Source organism: Cherax quadricarinatus, unplaced genomic scaffold, assembly GCF_038502225.1.
Source record: "Cherax quadricarinatus isolate ZL_2023a unplaced genomic scaffold, ASM3850222v1 Contig3672, whole genome shotgun sequence".
NCBI classification, from domain to species: domain Eukaryota; kingdom Metazoa; phylum Arthropoda; class Malacostraca; order Decapoda; family Parastacidae; genus Cherax; species Cherax quadricarinatus.
This window is the reverse complement of record NW_027198698.1, coordinates 18,400-40,779: the sequence shown is the minus strand read 5'-3', so window position 1 is coordinate 40,779 and position 22,380 is coordinate 18,400. Positions and strand designations below refer to the sequence as shown.

Sequence of the window (22,380 nt, the reverse complement as noted above, 5' to 3'; positions counted from 1 at the left end):
AGATTAACTCGATAAATTATTACTGCTTCTATTATTATTGCCATTATCATTTATAATATAATAATAAAATAATCTTTTTCATCATGGTATTAAAAAAAACAAGTGTGTCTTACCATCCAAGGCCAATTATTCTTTAGAGCGGTCACACCACCAAGGACACGCAAGGCTCCTAGTATTGGTCCAGGACGGAGCTGGAATACCTTAGGGTCATTAAGAGCAGCCAGTGGAACCCCAGGACGCCGCTGTGGATCATCTCCAGAAGATATTTTATTTAAAACTGTTTTATTGATGGATTCGGGTCGGAGGAACCGAATCGGGCCAACGCTTTCAGTGTATAACTTAAAAGGTTGGTAGATGTTTTGACCACATTCTACAAGAAAAAAAAGTATAATGAGTTAGGCACATGTGTAATACTAGGCATCTTTACTGACAAAATGTTGAACCTGCGCTGCAGGCTTCGAGATGACTTACAATCCTTGAAACAGCAGTCGAATTGGAGAGGCAGTCTGAAGTAATCGGTCCCTTAGCCAAGAACAAACATTTGTTGCCAGAGACTTATTTACCGGAAAGATGAGGTCACAGATGAGCTGGGCCCACCAGCTCATCTTTGAGCTTATCTCCAAACTTCTATACCTCTTTTTATAATACATCAGTGTCTGCTCTCATAATTTTGCTTAAGTCTCAGAGACTGATTATCTTCCTCTAAAACTGAAGAACTCAATACCTCTGCAGTTCTCATGGACTGTAATTCATCCCTGGATTCGACTGAAGAAACCAGCGACGCAGATGAAGAATATCGTCAATAAAGACACTCAGTCTTGCACAAGTGTCTTTTTCATTAACTTAACAGTATTGAAAACCATTTCTAATATGATGCGGACTTGTGAATATTGACGATTATTATATCTTTAAGAGTTAATGTTGCAACATGAATATGATATCGTAGTTTTAAGACACGTGTAACACTATGTACCTTTATTGACGAAACGTTTCGCCTGCGCTGTAGGCTTCGTCAGTTGACTACACACACATCAGTATTGATGGAAAACTAAGTAGTCTAAGTAGAGATGTAATTTGATGTAAATCAGTTTATGACAATATTGCAATTATACAAGATAAATTAACTGTGTGATGATCACTCACGAAAATTGACGATAGGAGCTGAGATGTCCTGTAACAGTTGCAGGTCTGCAAGATTAATTCGTGATCATTAGCCACACTTTCTCGGTATTGCAATCTGAGATATCAGTGGTGATAATCATTATGAATCAAGAAAATTGCACTCTACTGTATATTCATTTTTTTATACTAAACCCATATTAACTACGTTTATATATACAAAGCTAAATCTCACGGGTGATCCCCGGAAATATATCTAGGTGGTGTAGTGTTTTTTAAAGCTCCTGGAAACTACACACCCACTAGAAACAACGAGAGAAGACCTGAACCTCAAAAATACAGCGCCTATCACCCTGTACACATGCAGTCCAGAATTCCTCACCGTGCATGCAGGCCAAGCTATATACAGCATAGGAGATGGCCGCATCAAGTACACTGTTGCACCAGGAACCGACCCACATACCACCAACGCCATACTAGAAGACCTAGGCAATGACAAAATGCGCATGCTAAAACCTGTCATGCTCTCAAAATCAGCATATTGAAGAATTACAAACGCATCAATCACTACGTGGTATGATCGCACATAAGAAGTCACGTGATCACTAACTGCCGTCTCCTGCCTGCCTCTCGCCTCTCTCCAGTCTCCACCAATCACAAGCCAATCAACACCTCGCGCTGATGAGATGCACATAGCCGTGCTCCCGTGTCACCGATCAAGCTTGCCCGTGTATCCTGACTCTCAAGCTCGTTCCTGCAAATTCCTTCACGTTCAGCTCGGCTGCTGGGTCAAGCCCTGGCTCTTTCTCTAAGACTAAGGACACTCCTCTCAAGATCTACACTTCGTCTGCCCCTCAGGGAAGGTTCCTTGATGTTGGTGAGGGGATCTTGATTTAGGGAATTGGATCTGTGCTCCAGTTCCCCGAATTAAGCCTGAATGCCTTCCACATCCCTCCCAGGCGCTGTATAATCCTACGGGTTTAGCGCTTCCCCTTGATTATAATAATAATAATACACTTCGTCTGTCCAGTCTTCCCCGCTCACCCCTTCATGGGGTCTTACCTAGAATCATTCATTCATTCCAGCTCCTGGATAAGATAAGATAAGATAAGATTTCGTTCAGATTTTTAACCCCGGAGGGTTAGCCACCCAGGATAACCCAAGAAAGTCAGTGCGTCATCGAGGACTGTCTAACTTATTTCCATTGGGGTCCTTAATCTTGTCCCCCAGGATGCGACCCACACCAGTCGACTAACACCCAGGTACCTATTTGCTGCTAGGTGAACAGGACAATAGGTGTAAGGAAACGTGTCGAAATGTTTCCACCCGCCGGGAATCGAACCCGGGCCCTCCGTGTGTGAAGCGGGAGCTTTAGCCACCAGGCCACCGGGCGAAAGGTTGCCACAAAATGTCGCAATAGTTGCACTTGTGTCCCTTTACCAGTGTTTCATTACTACATTTCGTCCAGGACGTGATTTTATCACGTGTAAAAAAAGTAAACACATACAAAGCCTAATATGGCAAACGAGCACCCCGAGGTTAGGCTTGTAAGAGATCAGGAGGAGGTCGGGGAGACAGAGGCGGCGCGGGGGTCTGACCCATACAAAAATTTTGTTAAACAGAAAATGTAAAACTATTATAATCAAAACCTAACGCTAACCTACAGGAGTCATATATGTTGTCTTTATGGAAGACAGATGATACCGGAGGCAAGCTTTCCTGTGGGGAGGACAAAACGGCGATCAGTGTTGGTGCTTTTCCTGGCAGTGTTGTGATGAACAAGACTGTTTCTGCAGGAATGTATGACAGGGAGTGGAAAGTTGCTCAAGGGCAGTGTATATGAGTGTTGTTATCTACCTGATAAAGTTCAGTGTATATGAGTGTTGCTATCTACCTGATAAAGTTCAGTGTATATGAGTGTTGCTATCTACCTGATAAAGTTCAGTGTATATGAGTGTTGCTATCTACCTGATAAAGTTCAGTGTATATGAGTGTTGCTATCTACCTGATAAAGTTCGGTGTATATGAGTGTTGCTATCTACCTGATAAAGTTCAGTGTATATGAGTGTTGCTATCTACCTGATAAAGTTCAGTGTATATGAGTGTTGCTATCTACCTGATAAAGTTCAGTGTATATGAGTGTTGCTATCTACCTGATAAAGTTCAGTGTATATGAGTGTTGCTATCTACCTGATAAAGTTCAGTGTATATGAGTGTTGCTATCTACCTGATAAAGTTCAGTGTATATGAGTGTTGCTATCTACCTGATAAAGTTCAGTGTATATGAGTGTTGTTATGTACCTGATAAAGTTCAGTGTATATGAGTGTTGCTATCTACTTGATAAAGTATTTTATGACTATATATATATGTCATTGTTTATTCACATATATCTGTCTATTAAATGTTTCAAATGCCATAAGTAATGACTCAATAATACTTCACTCTGGGACCTTTATTATTACTCAACAGTGCTGCCATTATTGGGAAATTTGTCGAAATCCAACCCTTATACCAGGAGGGTTTCGGGGGTCAAAGCCCCCGCGGCCCGGTCAGAGACCAGGCCTCGTGGTGGATCAGGGTCTGATCAACCAGGCTGTTACTGCTGGCCGCACGCAAGCTGACGTACGAACCAAAGCCCAGCTGGTCAGGTACTAACTGTAGGTGCTTGTCCAGCTCCTTCTTGAAGACAGCCAGGGGTCTATTGGTAATCCCCCTTATATATGCTGGGATGCTGTTGAACAGTCTTGGACCCCTGTCACTTATTGTGTTGTGTCTCGGTGTATTCATGGCTCCCCTGCATCTTGGATTTTCGAAGTGTATATTATTTCTCTCTCTCGCCTGCGTTCCAGGGAATGCAAATCAAATGACTTCAACCGTTCCCAGTAATTTAGGTGCTTTATCGTGCTTATGTGTGCCGTGAAAGTTCTTTGTACACTCTCCAGGTCAGCAATTTCGCCAGCCTTGAAGGGGGCAGTTAGTGTACAGCAGTATTCCAGCCTGGAGAGCACAAGCGATTTGAGGAGAATCATCATGGGCTTGGCGTCCATAGTTTTGAAGGTTCTCATTATCCATCCTATCATTTTTCTAGCATGCAGTAGTTACATAGTGGTCTTTGAAGGCGAGATCCTCTGACATTATCACTCCCAGGTCCTTCACATTACTTTTTCGCTCTATGATTAGAATTTCTTGTATACCCTAATGCTGTTTTAGTTTCGTCAAGTTTTCCATATCTGAGTAGTTGAAATTTGTCATCACTGAACTTCATACTGTTTTGAGTGGCCCATTTGAAGATTTGGTTGATGTCCGCTTGGAGTCTTGCGGTGTCTTCGATGGAGGACATTGTCATGGCAATCCGGGTGTCATATGCAAAGGAAGACACGGAAGACACATCTCTATGTCAGATACGAGGATGAGGAACAGGATGGAAGCGAGTACTGTGTCTTATGGAACAGAGCTTTTCACCGTAGCTGCCTCAGACTTTACTCTGTTTACTATTACTCTTTGTGTTATATTTGTCGAAAGGTTATAGATCCATCTACCAACTTTTCCTGTTATTCCTTTATCACATATTTTGTGTGCTATTACACCAAGGTTGCACTTGTCGAAGGCTTTAAGAAAAGTCTGTGTAGACATCTGCATTTTATTTATCCTCTGTAACATCCATGACCTTGTCATAGTGGTCCAGTAGCTGGGACAGGCAGGAACGACCTGCTTTAAACCCGTCTTTCCCTGGGTAGTGTAATTGATGGGCATCTATGTGGTTGGCGATACTGTTTCTTAGAACCCTTTCAAAGATTTTTATATGGGATGTTAATGTTACCAGTCTATAGTTCTTTGCAATTGCTTTACTGCCACCTGTGTAGAATGGGGCTATGTCTGTTTTTTTAGTGAGGGTGGGATGACCTCTATGTCCATGCTTCCTCTCTATAGAATGCTGAAGGCATGTGACAGTGTCTTTTTGCAGTTCTTGATGAACAAAGAGGTCCATGAGTCTAGGCCTGGGGCAGAGTGCATGGTCATGTCATTTATGGCCTTTTCAAAGTCTTGTGGTGTTAGGATACTATCAGAAATTTCTGAGATGACCAAATTTTGGGTCTCGGTCATAAGAATTCATGACTCACGAAATCGTAATGACATGATTGCAAACAAACCATACCACTGGTGGAGTTTGAACCCGCGGCCAGAGAGTCTCAAAACTCCAGATCGTCGCGTTAGCCACTGGGCCAGCTAGCTTAATAAGATTCATCCAACCAGGTATATTTCTACACCATAGGAAGGTTAGCATAGGCACCACTGTATCCACAAATGCAAATTTTTACAGACAAATCCCCCGCTAGCACGGCCGTGAGGAACTCTAGCTCAGGTCCCCTCAAAGCCGTCAACATGCATTTGTGGACGCAGTGGTGCCTATGCTAACCTTCCTATGGTGTAGAAATATACCTAGTTGGACGAGAAACTAATGTAAAAGATCTGGAAGAGATCATGTCTCAGGATCTCACCTTCAAAGACCATAACAATGTATCAATCGCATCTGCTAGAGAAATGACAGAATGAATAATGAAAACCTTTAAAACGAGGGATGCCGAGTCCATGACACTCTTCAGGTCGCTTGTTCTATCTAAGCTGGAATATTGCCACACACTAACAGCACATTTCAAGGCAGGTGAAATTGCTAACCTAGAAAATGTACAGAGAACCTCCACGGCGCGCATAACTGCGATAATACACCTCAATTACTGGGAACGTTTGAAGTTCCTCAACCTGTACTCCCTAAAATGAAGGCGGGAGAGATACATGAGTATATGCACTTGGAAAATCCTACAGGGGTTAGTACCAAACTTGCACACGAAAATCACACTCTGTGAAAGCAAAAGACTCGGCAGACGATGCAATATCCTCCCCCCCCCAATGAAAGCCGGGGTGCCACCAGCACGATAAGAGACAACACAATAAGTGCCAGGGGCCCAAAACTGTTCAACTCCCTCCCCTGGCTGTCAAGAAGGTACTGGACAGTCACCTTAAGTCAGTACCTGACCAGCCGGGATGTGGTTCTTATGTCGAGTTGCGTGCGGCCAATAGCAAGTCTGGTTGCTCAGGCCCTGATCTACCATGAGGCCTGTTCACAGAACGGGCCACGGGGGCGTCGACCCCCGAAACCCTCTCCAGGTATACTCCAGGTAAGCAGGCTTCCAATACTGGATATTTTTTCCCTTAGATTTGGCTTAAGAGAAGAAGTATTTTTTTTCAATTTTCTTTATGGCTTTTAGTTCTCCCTGAGATTCTTGTCTCCTCTAAGATTTCTTCAGCCGATAGCTACAAGCACTCGGCATGAGTTCTGTAGAATGGTTTAAGTTCTACTTGAGCAACAGGAAGCAAATTGTCATGATCAACAACACAGAATCAGAACCCATACCAATAACATGTGGGGTTCCTCAAGGTAGTATCATGGGTCCATTGCTATTCTTGTGCTATGTAAATGACACGCCTATCAGTGTCAAATACAAGCTTCTACTGTTCGCAGATGACAGTGCTCTGTTACTATCAGATAAAGACCCACTAGACATTGCTAATGTACTATTACTAGAAATAGAGTCCTGTAGCAAATAGGTGGTAGACAACAAACTATCACTACATCTCAGGAAAACGGAAGCCATACTCTTTGGTACGAAACAAACTGAAACTGATAAATAATGTAATGTCCAGGAACAGCCGAACCTATTGTTACAGTACATTCAGTGAAATATCTGAGAATCCCGTTTGACCCAAGCATGTCAGGAGAACTAATAGGGAACAATGTAGTAAAGAAAGCGAATGCCAGACCAAAGTTCCTCTACAGACAAGCACAGTGTCTACCTACTGAAGCTCGCAAGACCCTATGTCTAGTTCTCATACAATGTAATATAGACTGCTCTTGCTCTTCACGGTACTCTGCCTTAACAAAAAAAAAAGTAAAAGATAGGCTACAAATCAGCCAGAACAAAATGGTGAGAATCATTCTGGACCTGGGTCAAAGAGAGCATGTAGGCCAGGATGAATTACAATAACTGGACATGCTGAATGTTGATAAGTAAATCAACTAAAGCTAAATTACGTTTATAAAATTACTCACAACCAGTGTCCCTAACATCTTACTGCCTATTTTGTTAAGGCCGGGAAACAATGTAGTTACAGAACTAGGGAAAGGGAGAACAACTCTGTAGTACCTAGAGTCAGTGGTCAGGCTTCAAAGACATTTTTCTATACAGCAATAAAAGAGTGGAATAGACTGCTTGCACATGTCAAAGGCTGTCATAGCATGAGCCAGTTCAAGAAGACAGCCAAAAAGTACCTCATGAATAAGGTTACAGAAAGAGAGAAGTAATTTCTTGTATGAAAATAACTATACACAAATAACCCGCACATAGAAGAGAGGAGCTTACGACGACGTTTCGGTCCGACTTGGACCATTGTAAATGGACTTTATAAATGGTCCAAGACGGACCGAAACGTCGACATAAGCTCCTCTCTTCTATGTGCGGGTTATTTGTGTAACGTTCCAGTCATGGTATTGTGCCCTCTTTTTTTTGTTACAGTATATGAAAATAACTAATTTTCCCTCTCCCCTAGTATACCTTCCTGTAGTGTAACTGTTTTTACAAAGTTAAGATACTTACCTGTTTTCAACTTAAATATAAATAATCAGAAGGACACCAATGGAAGTGAGTCACTGTCTGACTTGGGGTTATTCTAAGTTCTGTTTGATAATCAATGTAACTGTGTTGAAGGCCATTGATCTGTATTCCCTGGAGGGCAGGCGAGGGATATACATGATAATATACAATTGCAAATCCTAGAGGGATTAGTACCAAACTTCCACATGAAAATCACTCCCTATGAAAGCAACAGACTCGGCAGGAGATGCAACATTCCAGAATGAATAGCAGGGGCACCATACGACTACACTGAGAGACAACACAATAAGTGTTAGAGGCCCAAGACTGTTCAACTGCCTCACAGCATATTTAAGAGGGTTTCGGGGGCGTTGACCCCCGAAACCCTCTCCAGGTAAACTCCAGGTGCATATCTGAATAAATTTAATTACTAACATCGAGAAGTCGGGCTCGATACGGCGTAAGTTGTCAGTGGCCCTGATAAACCCAAAAAAACATGCAATAATGAAAATAATAAAATAAAAATAATAATTTATATCTGTTTCTACAAGTATATGAACAAGGAATACAGGTCTAGCTGACATCAATGACATATTACTATACAGAAAACCCCTTGTTATGTCGAGCATTTCGGGCAAATTAGGTCAGTTTTGTCCCAGGATGCGACCACACCAGTCGACTAACACCCAGGTACCCATTTTATACTGATGGGTGAACAGGAACAGCAGGTGTCTTATGGAAACACGTCCTTAATGTTTTCCAGCCGTAACGGAGATTCGTACTACAGACCTCAGTGTGGGAGCCGAGTGTGCTAGCGATCAAGCAACGGGACACCAAATTCAAATTCAAAGTTTATTCTCTATAAGGATTACAATGCTGAGTTTACAGAAATTTGGTTACTGTGTGGTTTACATGTAGTAAAATTGTGATTACAGAGTGTACCACTAGAACGCTTAGCATGGCTAGGCATTTCGGGCAGACTTAGTTTTATTCTTAATTGTAAAATATTACAAATTATGAGGTAAGTTGGTATTATGGCTAAGTGAATAAATACTAGTTTGTGAGTTTAGCAATGTGAATGCTTTTGTTTTGGCACAATACATAGTTTCAGTATTGGAGTATCACAGGTTCTGTCACAACTATCAAGAAAGCGTTTTAGGTCAAGGTTGATATTAGAGTTTAAGGCCCTGTAGATGTAGATTGCACAGTAGTAAGTGTGGATGTACTGAACTGGGAGTAAGTTTAGGTCTATGAAGAGTGGGGGGGTGTGTTGCCAGGGATGGGATTTAGTGATTATTCTTACTGCAGCTTTTTGTTGGGTTATTATTGGCTTTAGGTGTGTTGCTGCAGTTGATCCCCAAGCACAAATAGCATAGGTGAGGTATGGATAAATAAGTGAGTGGTATAGTGTGAGAAGGGCATTTTGCGGCACGTAGTATCGTATCTTGGAGAGGATCCCAACCGTTTTGGATACTTTTTTGGTTATATGTTGGATATGGGTGCTGAAATTCAGGTTGTTGTCAAAGTATAAGCCTAGGAATTTGCCCCATTATTTCTGGTAATTAGAGTGTTGTCAATCTTAATGTTAATTTGTGCATCTCCTGCTCTGCTACCAAACATAATATAGTAGGTTTTGTAAGTGTTAAGCGTAAGTTTATTGGCTGTCATCCAAGTCGATATTTTAATCAGCTCCTCATTCACAATGGTGTTGAGGGTGGCAAGATTAGGGTGAGAGATGACATAAGTCGTGTCATCAGCAAAGAGAATGGGTTTCAGGTGTTGGGATACGTTTGGAAGGTCATTGATGTATATGAGGAAGAGCAGGGGACCAAGGACACTTCCCTGCGGAACTCCAGTATCAAGTGGCCGTGTTGCTGATGCTGTGTCTTTAATGGTGACGTACTGATACCTATTAGTAATGTAAGATTTGAAATAAGCAAGCGCATGGCTTCTGTCACATGTCAGGTGATCGACATACCTCAAGAGAATCTCTCGAGTCGTTCTGGCACTCAGGCTGCAATCTGAGTGTCAGGAATGGCTCAAATGGAGTTGAAAGAGTCACCGTGCGCTTGTCATAGGGCCGGCCCTGCTATAGGGCTCTAAACGGTATTCCACTTGACCTGAAGAAGGCTCACCTTGCCCTTGTCATAGGGCTGTAAACGGCACTGCAATTAACACTAATGCTCACCGTGCCCCTGCCATAGGTCTGTACACGGTACATCATGTGTACACACACTGACACATCTTGGGGAGCCACTGCTGGCTCACCACATGATAAAGACCCAGGCTAGGACCCATCCTGGCAGACCTACATGAACATGAACTCGCTACATTTCTTGTGATGACGTGACACATAATATGTGTCTGAGCATGAAGTGAATTTTCGGCTTTGTTTTTACTATTTCTATTATTTCTGACATCGTTATAAAGTCAGAGGAGCTATGTCAAACATGGAAAGGCCACTTACTTACTTACTTACTTACTTGCAAGGAGGAGTTGCTCATGGCGCTATAAAATGTTGTATAATTATGCTATTATTGACAATTTTGTTTATTTTCCTATCAGATTTATTCCAAAATGATATTACACAAAATGATGTACACGGTACATCATGTGTACACACACTGACACATCTTGGGGAGCCACTGCTGGCTCACCACATGATAAAGACCCAGGCTAGGACCCATCCTGGCAGACCTACATGAACATGAACTCGCTACATTTCTTGTGATGACGTGACACATAATATGTGTCTGAGCATGAAGTGAATTTTCGGCTTTGTTTTTACTATTTCTATTATTTTTGACATCGTTATAAAGTCAGAGGAGCTATGTCAAACATGGAAAGGCCACTTACTTACTTACTTACTTGCAAGGAGGAGTTGCTCATGGCGCTATAAAATGTTGTATAATTATGCTATTATTGACAATTTTGTTTATTTTCCTATCAGATTTATTCCAAAATGATATTACACATAAGATAAATAACATAGAAACAAATACGCCATCAGGCCCCTTGTCCTGATGGCAAAAGCTCTCGCTTCACACGGCGAGAGTCCGAGATTGATTCCCGGCGAAGGGGTGGAAATATCAGACGTGTTTCATTACACCGATTGTCCACGTTCATCCATCAGTAAAATGGGTACCTGGGTGTTAGTCGACTGGTATGGGTCGCATCCTGGAGAGAGATTACCTGGAGAGAGTTTCGGGGGTCAATGCCCCCGCGGCCCGGTCTGTGACCAGGCCTCCTGGTGGATCAGCGCCTGATCAACCAGGCTGTTGCTGCTGGCTGCACGCAAACCAACGTACGAGCCACAGCCCGGCTGATCAGGAACTGACTTTAGGTGCTTGTCCAGTGCCAGCTTGAAGACTGCTAGGGGTCTGTTGGTAATCCCCCTTATGTGTGCTGGGAGGCAGTTGAACAGTCTCGGGCCCCTGACACTTATTGTATGGTCTCTTAACGTGCTAGTGACACCCCTGCTTTTCATTGGGGGGATGGTGCATCGTCTGCCAAGTCTTTTGCTTTCGTAGTGAGTGATTTTCGTGTGCAAGTTCGGTACTAGTCCCTCTAGGATTTTCCAGGTGTATATAATCATGTATCTCTCCCTCCTGCGTTCCAGGGAATACAGGTTTAGAAACCTCAAGCGCTCCCAGTAATTGAGGTGTTTTATCTCCGTTATGCGCGCCGTGAAAGTTCTCTGTACATTTTCTAGGTCGGCAATTTCACCTGCCTTGAAAGGTGCTGTTAGAGTGCAGCAATATTCCAGCCTAGATAGAACAAGTGACCTGAAGAGTGTCATCATGGGCTTGGCCTCCCTAGTTTTGAAGGTTCTCATTATCCATCCTGTCATTTTTCTAGCAGATGCGATTGATACAATGTTATGGTCCTTGAAGGTGAGATCCTCCGACATAATCACTCCCAGGTCTTTGACGTTGGTGTTTCGCTCTATTTTGTGGCCAGAATTTGTTTTGTACTCTGATGAAGATTTAATTTCCTCATGTTTACCATATCTGAGTAATTGAAATTTCTCATCGTTGAACTTCATATTGTTTTCTGCAGCCCACTGAAAGATTTGGTTGATGTCCGCCTGGAGCCTTGCAGTGTCTGCAATGGAAGACACTGTCATGCAGATTCGGGTGTCATCTGCAAAGGAAGACACGGTGCTGTGGCTGACATCCTTGTCTATGTCGGATATGAGGATGAGGAACAAGATGGGAGCTAGTACTGTGCCTTGTGGAACAGAGCTTTTCACCGTAGTTGCCTCGGACTTTACTCTGTTGACGACTACTCTCTGTGTTCTGTTAGTGAGGAAATTATAGATCCATCGACCGACTTTTCCTGTTATTCCTTTAGCGCGCATTTTGTGCGCTATTACGCCATGGTCACACTTGTCGAAGGCTTTTGCAAAGTCTGTATATATTACATCTGGGACAAAACTGACCTAATTTGCTCGAAATGTCCTGTATAACAAGGGGCTTTCGATATAGTATAATAATAATAATAATAATAATAATAATTTTTAATTGGACATGATACATAGTTGTACAAGGAATTATAATAGTTGGGTGTACATTCCAAACCCCCTTTTAAGATTAACTAAGCAATGATATATTCAGTGGTAAAAATTACAGTAAACAGATTGCAACATACAGTACGTCACTAATGTCAGCTAAGCCTTTATATCTTGTACATGTACTTGTAGAAATAAAGATATTATTACTTTTGTTGTTATTATTATTACTGTTATAAATGGAGCTATCGAAGCCGAGTGTATATAGCAGTATATGCATAAGATTATATTGTTACGTTCTCTCTGGTTTATTAGCACAAGAGAAAACTCTCTCTTACAGGGGTAACTATATAAGAACAATCCTATATCAAGACTCAAACTGCGCTATTTTCTAGCATTTTGTTTTTTCAATTAATCAGATTTGTGCGCGTTTCTTCGATCATCTTGGAAGTTATTGATCTACCTATTATCACAATAAAATCAATAATGAAAGGATTTTCACAACAAGCATACGACAATGAATGTTTTACAAGCTGCTGACGAAATTTTCAAAATATCCCAATTTTTTTTATTTGCATGGGTTCTAAAGAGCAGATATTTTGCTAAATGTCAAAAACTTACCAACTGTATTTTTGGAGGATTAAGATAAGGTATAATACAGTAATTCTTATCAGTAAGTAAGGAGTGCCCAAAAAACTTTTGACAAGGCTAATAAGTACAGTCAGGTTGCCATATTTAATTTCCAATAAATAATTTTTTTTTCATTTGTTGGCCGTAGCTCGATCGCTAGCTCACACACCGACGTACGGGGTTTGAATCTTTTCCGGTGCGGCTGGAAAACATTAGGGACTTGTTTCCATAAGACAACTGCTGTCCACGTCCACCTAACAGTATAAAATGGGTACCTGGGTGTTAGTCAACTGGTGTGGGTCGTATCCTGGGACAAAACTGACCTAATTTGCCCGAAATGCTCAGCATAACAAGCGGCTTTCTATATACTAGTATGTTGTTGATGTCAGCTAGGCCTGCATACCATGTAGTAAATATATTATGTTATTATTATACTAAGCTAGAGAAAAAATGAACTAAATCGGACGATAAAAAATTAGTAGCAAAATATTCCCTTAGAAAGTACAGCATATAGCACGAGAAGTGGCTTATATACTGTAGTCAGGTGAATGGAAGCATGAGGCAGGTGCCATGAGTACACTAAGAGACAACACAGTAAGTGCCAGGGGCCCCATGACTTTTCAACTGCCTCCCAGCATACATAAGGGAGATTACCAATAGACCTGTTGGACAGGCACCTAAAATCAGTACCTGACCAGCCGAGCTGTAGTTCATAACGTCGGGTTGCGTGCGCTTAACAGTAACAGCCTGTTTGATCAGGCCCTGGTCCACCATGAGGCCTGGTCACAGACCGGGCCGCGGGGGCGTTGAGTTATTATCACTATTTAAAAACCCCTTGTCATGCAGTAGACCCAAAATTTTCAAGCAATGTGGACTAAAATCGCTTATGGGGCTCTCCGGGATTAGGGGCCCTAAGCGGCTCCCTTCATCCATTCCTAGGACAACCTCTACCACGCCTTCCCTCCACAGATTTTTAAACCCTGCAGTTCATCTTATTTTGCTACATCCTTTCTAAATAACCATACCATCTCAACAACCTTTCTTCAGCCCTCTGGATAATGCTTTCAGTAGCTCTACACCTAATCTACAAACTGTGAATTTTCTGTATAATAATCATCCCTCATATTGCCTTCAAACAGATCTGCGCTGCCTCCAGCAACCTCCCCGCTGCAACATTCACAATCCATGATTCACAACCATACAAGAGTGTTAGTGCCACTATTCTTTCATACATTTCCCTTTTTTTTTCTCCATGGACAGCGCCATTTGTCTCCATGCACAAGTCACCTAATTTCCCCTCGTCAATTCTATGGTTCATCTCGTCTTTCTTAGACCGGTCTGGTAACAAATCTACTCACAAATATCTGAACACATTCACATCCTCCATACTCCCTCCTTCCAGTCTTATATCCATTGTTTCACAGCAAAATTTATTGCTATTTACATCACCTTGGTCTTTCCTATGTTCATTTTCAATTTCCTTCTTTTAAATTCCCTTCTCAATTCGTCCACAAACCTTTGCAAATTCTGTTATAAATCTCTCAATAGCACAGTGCCCTCTGCAAAAAGCAACTGTGAGAACTCCCACTTTGTATTAGCTTCTTCATTGCTTAATCCCATACCTCTCTACTTTTTCATTCCACCAATTGCTCCTCTTTCCTCCTACACCCACTTTTCTATATCCATAAACTTCTGCTGCGCACTGACACTGCATTCTTAAATCTACTCCATTCTTCATCAACCTTCTCATTACCTATACTATCACTATCCCTTCTGTCCCCATAAGTTCCTTATATCTTACGCTAGATTCCAGCTCTAAATTATAAACTTTCGCTTTTCTCTTATTCACAAATGCCACTCTCTTTTGTACCCCAACTCTTTACTCTCACTGTAGCTACAGCTAAATAATGATCTGAATTATTTGTTACACCTCTAAAAACTTGCACTTCTAGAAGTCTGCTCATTAACCTTTATCCGCTCTATATCTAGCGTTCTTTATTTATCTTCTTTTCTAAAATACGTATTACTTATTACCAAACCTCTTTCGATGCAAAGTTCAGAGGCCCCCATTATCATCCCAAACTTACTACGCCCTCTACAACAGTCTTTCCCACTTTAGAATTTACGTCCCTACCACAATTGTCTCATTTCGTTCAAAACTCTCTAAGTACTCGCTTAACATCTCATAGTCTCTCTGTCCGTTCTACACTCCTGTCTTCTCCAGATGCATCAACAATTTAACTCACTTTACGCATCCGACTCTTATTTTAGCCCTCATAATCCCTGAATTTATATATTTCCTCTCTTCCTTCCACAACTGATCATTCAGTTTTACAGACATCCAGCATCTTTTCATTAACATTCACAATAATGTAGTGCACACTATATCCATGCACAAACATTCTAACTTATAAAGTTCTTATATTATACATTATATAATATTTACTGGAATTACTAAACCCGTCGAGGCCATACAGCACCTGAGGAATGGAAAGGAATCAGATTTGATTGTATGAAGGGTAGGATCAAATCTAATTACTTGGATCAGTGTCTCCCCCCTCACAAACCTGAAGTTACACAAAGATTAATTTACTGTAATTCAAGACTTACTGGAAGCAGGGCAGCAGACGACTTTGGCTTCGCCCGGAGACACACACACCAGAGGTCTGCTTTGGCGATAAGTCCTGAGAACTGTCGGGCACTGACGTACTTCCACGCACCTGCCCCGCACTCCAGTAGCCAGTGTGCAGCTACCTAACAGTGCAGTGAACAAGACTATGTTAGTTACAGGTTAAAAATTATTTCGCGTTCAGAAATGGATAATGAATCTATTGCCATTCCTTGCTTTGAATGACTCACTCGGGTTTACAGTACTTTCTCACAAACTGTTAAGTCAAAATAGAAGTTATGCATACATGTGGGAAGTTATTGTAATTATATTTAATGGATAGCAATATAACCGTGAGGATCATATAAAGCTTAAGTAATGGAAGAGGAAACCAATTCTCTTTTTTACTATCAGTTGATAGCACCTGTGTTATAGATCAAGATGCTATTGGAAGCATCAAGGCACCCACTTTGAAGGGTCAAATATCTACCGAGCCATCACCACCCAACATTGGCCTCATCGCTCTCGGGCCGTGTGGACGTGCTGCGCAAAAGCTCCTGCTTTCTCTGTTGCGCAACTTCCTGTTTTCTCCAAGATGGCTGCCAGCTACCGCAGGAGGAGAAACACTGTGTGTGTTGACTTAGTCAAAGGGGCAATTTACCCTTCAAATGCCTCTGTTTTGCTGCCGACTATCATCAGGGATACTTTCTGTATTGCCAACGATGAGTTATATGGGATTGCTCTGAATGGTTCTACAAGGATTTTCGTCAAGTTCTGCACAGTGGAAGCTTATGAAAGGACGGTAACTAACTACCAGGAGAGATGTACCACCATTTCATCTGGGCTGGAGGTACGCCTGCGGGATGCCTCCAAATACTACACCTGGGTGAGGATTCGGAATGTTCCTTTTGAAGCAGATGACGTGGATATTCGAGAGACTTTTCGAAGCTATGGTGAGGTACATGCTGTGAATTTGGAACGATGGATGGATGGAATCTACACAGGGGTTCCTGCAGGATCTTACAATATCAGATGACTTTGAGAAGACCTATCCCTCTCGTATGTTGTCCTGGAGGATTTTAGGACACAGGTGTTTGTGACCTATGCAGGACAACGTAAAACGTGTCGACTGTGTGGTACTTTTTATCACATGGCAGCCGGGTGTGGTAAGGCTACAGCTCCACGGTCAAAGGAAATGCCAATAGCCACAGAGTCGTTGGTGGCTCCTTCGTCTGCTGTGGTGGTTGCAGCAGGCAAAGCAAATTGGGCGGACGAAGTGGACGGTGTGGAGGAGTGTTGTGTGACGCTACCAGAAGCTTCGGTAGCTCCCCCACAGGAAGAACCTGAAGTGGAGTAGCAGCCTGTGGGAGTGGGGGAGGCTGGTGACCTACAGGAATTATCTGAACCTCTGCAGGAGATGATTAAGTCCTTCCTAGATGTGCCAGCGGAGGAGAACCCCGCTCTAGATGGGGGACTTCTGATGGTTGACGACCTGACTGGACAGGCCACGGGGTCGACGGGGTCAGGATCTGGCATATTGCAGTTGTTGCAGGTGGACGCTGAGGTGCACAGGGAGAGTGGAAATAATGACATGGGGATTGAGGGGGCTTCTAGGAAGAGAGCTGGAGACCTATCGGATGACGAGGTCATTATTCCAGCTCAGCGACCTGGCAAGAAGACGTGGGCGGGAGTAACTAAGAAAGAGCAGAGTAGTGCACAGAGGAGGGAGGGAATTAAGGAGGGCAAGAGTGTATGGGAGAAGTCAGGAGTAATAAAAAGCTTTATAGACAGGACACAGAGACATAGAGGAAAGCCACCTTTTTTGCATCTTTAAGTGTTTAACTATAAATGTGAATGGCCTAAGAGCTGAAGTTAAACGTGTATGGTTCGAGAATGTTTTGAGGCGTTTTGATGTTGACGTGTGCTTTATACAGGAACACAATTTTAAGTGTGGCAGAGAGTTGAGGTTGAAAGGGTTTAGGATGTATGCTGGTAGTTCAGGGAAAGTAAAGGGTGGGGTGGCAGTGGCAGTGAGGGAATCCAGCCCATTTCAAGTGCTCGCATGGGAAGAGGGGGGGAGGGGAGGGTGGTGAGGGTGGAGGGGCTCTGGGGGGAGATTAGAGTGTGTTTTCTGGGGATATATATGCAGGCTGATAGTAACAGATGGATAAAGGTGAATTTTATATGGGATGTTCTGCTTTTCCACTTGCGGGATTTACCCATGGTTTCCATAGTAGGTGGGGACTGGAATTGTGTAATTAGAAATAAGTATGTGGAGCCGAGGGGTGCAGGGTGTGTGCTTGGGGTGTTGAGGGATTTGTTGAGGGATGCAGGGATTTATGATGTAGTCAGGGGTGATGGGTGGAAAGTGGAGCACACGTTTATGTGGAGGGGATATGTTGCTAGATTAGATCGCATATTCATAACTCGTGAGATTACAGTAGAACGTGTGCTGACGGTTGACGTAGGTTTTTCTGACCATCGTGCCATGTTGGCAGAGGTGGCATGGGATGGTATGGTTCACCGGTATGCAGGTTATTGGAAAATGAATGTGAGGTTACTTCAGGGGGAAGGGGAGGGGTTGACATTCAGGGACTGGTGGAGACAATTCTGGGAGGCACGCAACATCAAGGAGGATGTTTTGGGATGGTGGGAGACGCAAGCTAAATGGCGGATTAAGGATTATTACCAGCATAGAGGATGGGATGAGGTGCGGTGGAGGTTTGGATTACAGAAATACCTTGAGGGGCAGCTCAATGATTGCTATGAAGGGGGTGAGGGTGGTAGGCATGGGGAAATAGAGGTTTAAAGGGGAAGATTGAAGGATATACAGAATTCTCGTTTTGATACGATACGTGTGAGGGAAGGATTAGAAGAGGTACTATGGGGTGATAAACTGTCAGGATGTGTTTTGCTGAGGTTCAGGGAAAGACAGCAGATGACCACTTTTATGGGATTAGAGGTGTGTAAAGGGGTGGGGGGCTATAGGGTGGGGCAGGTACTAAGGACCACTGATGGAATGAGTAACTATGCTGATTATTGGTTCACGGAGAATTTTAAGCAGGGGGAGGGTGGAGGGAGGGAGGGAGAGATTATAGGGGAGGGAATTCGGGGAATTTTAGGGAAGGAAGAGAGGGCGGAGCTTGAGGGTAGGATCAGTGAGGAGGAGGTGGGGGAGGCGGTAATGAGCTTGAGTAGGGGAAAAGCGCCAGGGATGGATGGGATTCCTAAGGATTTCTATATTGCACACTGGGATTGTATGAAGGAATGTCTGGTCTCATTGCTTAACTGTATGAAGGAAGGGTGAGTGTTGGGGGAAACGCAGGGCACGGGGGTAGTTGTTTTGGTTTATAAAGGAGGGGGGGAGGACCCTGGGTGCCTATAGGGCAATATCCTTCATGTGCGCTGATTATAAGATATTTGCGAAGGTTTTGGGCAATCGCATGAAGAAGGTGATTGACATTGTTCTACATAATGGCCAGTATGGGATTCCAGGTCGAAGTATGCATGAGGGGCATGGAAGAATTTGGGATTTCGTGGAGGGCAGACAAGGAGGGGGGATCTTGGGGATCGATTGGAGGCATGCTTATGACTCTGTTGATAGACATATGTTGTGGCGTATTTTACAAAAACAGGGTTTTGGGGAGGAGATTGTGCAGTGGGCGACTACTTTGTATACACCTGCGAGAGTCAGGGTACAAGTTAATGTGAAGTTAGGGCTGCCAGTACAGATGGGGAAGGGTTTGAGATAGGGTTGTCCCTTGTCACAAATCCTCTTTGCATGCATGCAGGACCCATTTTATAGGCTTATAGAGGAAGGAGTGTGGGAACGGGGAGGGAAGGGTCCTGGCAGATGTGGGATTGTGGGGTATGTGGATGACACCACAATTTTGGTGGGAGGGGAAATAGGATTGGGGAATGTGGGACGTATAATAGAGATTTTTGGTGGGGCGACTGGGATGAGGGTTAATGGAGCAAAGTCTAAGTTAATGGAAGTAGGTACGTGGGTGGGGGGGTGGAATTGTATCAGTGGAACGTTGTGGATAGAATTAAGATCTGCGGGGTGGTGTACATGGCAGAGGCTGGGGAGGCGCAGAGGGTAAATTCAAGGGACGTTGTGAGTAGAGCGATGGGTAGGATGCGAGGGTGGAGAGCCGGGGATGTAACGTTGCAGCAGAGGGTGATGGTGGTAAACACACTGGTGTATAGTAAAGTGTGGGGAGTGGCAGAAGTATATCCCCTGAGGGCGTGTGATATTCAGGAACTGGAGAGGGGGGTTATGAGGAATGTGTGGGGTTATGGCAGGCCGTGGCTTCGGAAGGAGGTGGTGATGACGGACGTGCGACTGGGTGGGCTGGGTCTCATACCTTTGGACACACGTGTTAAGGCAGTATATGTGAAGCAGAGGTACCTAAGGGCGGGAGGGGAGAGGGGTATAAGGGTGGGAGAGGTCATGGAGGATGTGAGGAAATGGTGGAAGGGGAAGGAGTTATTGATGTGTGAAGATATGATGCGTAATTTATTGACAATCCAGGATGCAAGGAAGGTAAAGGTTAGTAGGCTTGGGAGGACAGGTAGGCAGGGAGAGGTGATACAGGGACTAGATACATACCCGATGTATGATTGGAGGGGCATTTGGGAAGACTTTCGAAAGATTAGATTAAAGCCGAAGGTTCGTGAATTGGTATATAGGTTTTTTCTGGGAATTCTAGCTTCAAGGTCTGTGCTATATAGAATGGGTTATGTAGGTGCAGGGAATTATCAGCATTGTGGGGAGGAGGAGACAGCTTTTCATGCTGTATATTTTTGTGAAAACTTGGGGGTTGTAAGGACATGGTTAGCGAGGATCCTAGGTATGGTGGCAGGGGGAGAAGTAACATCTCGACCTTGAGGGCGTTGCACTTTGATGTGGGTGGGGTTTCCAAGGACATTCGGCGGGCTGTGATGTACGTGGTGGCAGAATTTTTGTATGTTTCTTGGGGTATGCGGGAGGTGGGGGGTGATTGTAGGGTGAGGGCACTTGCAGCGAGTGTGTATTGTACGGTTTGCAGGAATAGGCTACTATATGGGAAGGTGTGGGTAAATAGTTTCCCAGTGGGTTATCGTAATCTGACGGTAGGTGTTATGTTAGGGTTGGGTGCAGGGTAGAGCTGGAATGGGTGTATTCCCTGAGTCTGTCACTTTTGTTCTGTTTTGAGATTAGTGGAGGATGAAATGTGAATAAAAGTATGTGGTAGTGGAGTATATGGGTGTGCAGTCGTTAGGCATGAGGGATGGCGTAGGGGGGGGTGACCTGGTGACCTGTGATTAAGAGACAGGGGTTTATGACTTTAGACTTCAGGTACGGGCTTGAGCATGTAAGGGAACGTAAGTTTGTGTTTGTAATATAGACAGTATGGGATCAGGGGATGGCAGGGGGTGGCTTCCTGAAGTGTCTTGTACCTGGATGGATTTTTAATGATGGAGGTAGTGCTGCTCTGCACATGTATTATTAGGAGCGATAATGTTATATTATCTTTCTCAGTGTGTCAAAGAGTAGGTCTGATAATGTTCCGAATACTGGTTACTATACATCTGTATCTTGTTGAACATGTTAAAACATAAATATGGGAATATGTATTTAGTGTGTGAGTTTCATTGTCTAGTGTACAGTTACCATATTTAGTTGGCATTCTTCATTATTGTCAAGTAAAGTTCCTATCTATTTTTTGTCATAAGTTTTAATTATGTTAGTTAATTATTTTATAAGTTAAGTGAACAATAGTCAGACGTTGTGACGTCTAGTGTAAGTGGCATTTAATTTTGCACAGGGGAAAAGGGGGGTGTAAGTAATTAGATGGGATCATAACGACATGCAGTTGAATGTGTGTACACTGTATTTAGAAGACGGGAAGGAGTTGTGAGACTTGACAATATTTGTATTAAATCTTAAGTAAATTTCATGGAATTCTGTGTAACGACAATGTTCACCTCTTAGTCGGCTGATAAGTAGAATAGAAATATTCATGCTAATTGTAATATATTTTGATTGATGAAACGTACAATATTGTATTTATCATAGGAGTAAAGGGATAAAAAGCATAGGAGATGAGGGATATTTTGTGTCAGCACAAAGAGGAACCTGCAGTGTGTATTTAGGAAATGAAAATTTATTTTGTGGCGGAGCCGTTAATAGGGTTCTTTTATTTATTTAATGTATTGCAATGTAATTTTAAATAAAACTCAGAAAGTGTGTGCAGGTACGTGAGTGGTTGAATTGCTTTGCAGTGGATGTGTGTTTTGCAAGAACATAACCATTATGTAGGAAGTTTTTTGAGATGGATGGTTATGATATTTATATGACTCACTCAAAACGTCTGAAAGGTGGAGTGGCTGTGTTGATAAAAGCAACCAGCCCATTTGTGATGAAACATTGGGAGGTAGGGGGGGGGAGGGTCGAGGGGGGCGAGTCTTGGAGGAATGGGGTAGTAGAAGGGATGGTTTCGTAGGAGTATATGGGCCGGCCGAACATGATGTTAATATTAAAAATATTTTTGTTAGAGATGTCCTAGTGTACTATTTGAGGTCCCTGCCGGATATTACAGTGGTCGGTGGCGATTGGAACTGTATGGTGCGCCGTAAAGACGTTGAACCGAGGGGGGCGGGTTTTTGTTTGCTTATTTTATATGATTTGTTGTCTGGGCTGGGGTTGGTGAATGTAAGCAGATGTGACTTGGGGACTATGTAGTGATACTGGTCCTGTGGGGAGCAGCAGCAGGATAATACTGCACCACCTCTAGGGGCCCTTAACAACAACAACAGTTTGGCGTGCGTCATGGGCACCAACATATGGTGTGTGATTCTCTCCTACTTTATCCATTTA

At 43.2% G+C, this 22,380-nt stretch overlaps 1 long non-coding RNA gene across 1 annotated transcript; it reads right to left on the bottom strand.

The window, feature by feature from the left end:
- Positions 1 to 118: 118 nt before the first annotated feature.
- On the bottom strand, positions 119 to 15,660 carry LOC138852064 (uncharacterized). Its single transcript, XR_011391551.1, has 3 exons — positions 15,521 to 15,660; positions 1,144 to 1,188; positions 119 to 370 (listed from the first exon to the last, which is right to left on the bottom strand). It is a non-coding gene; the product is annotated as an uncharacterized lncRNA (long non-coding RNA).
- Between the last annotated feature and the right edge of the window lie 6,720 nt (positions 15,661 to 22,380).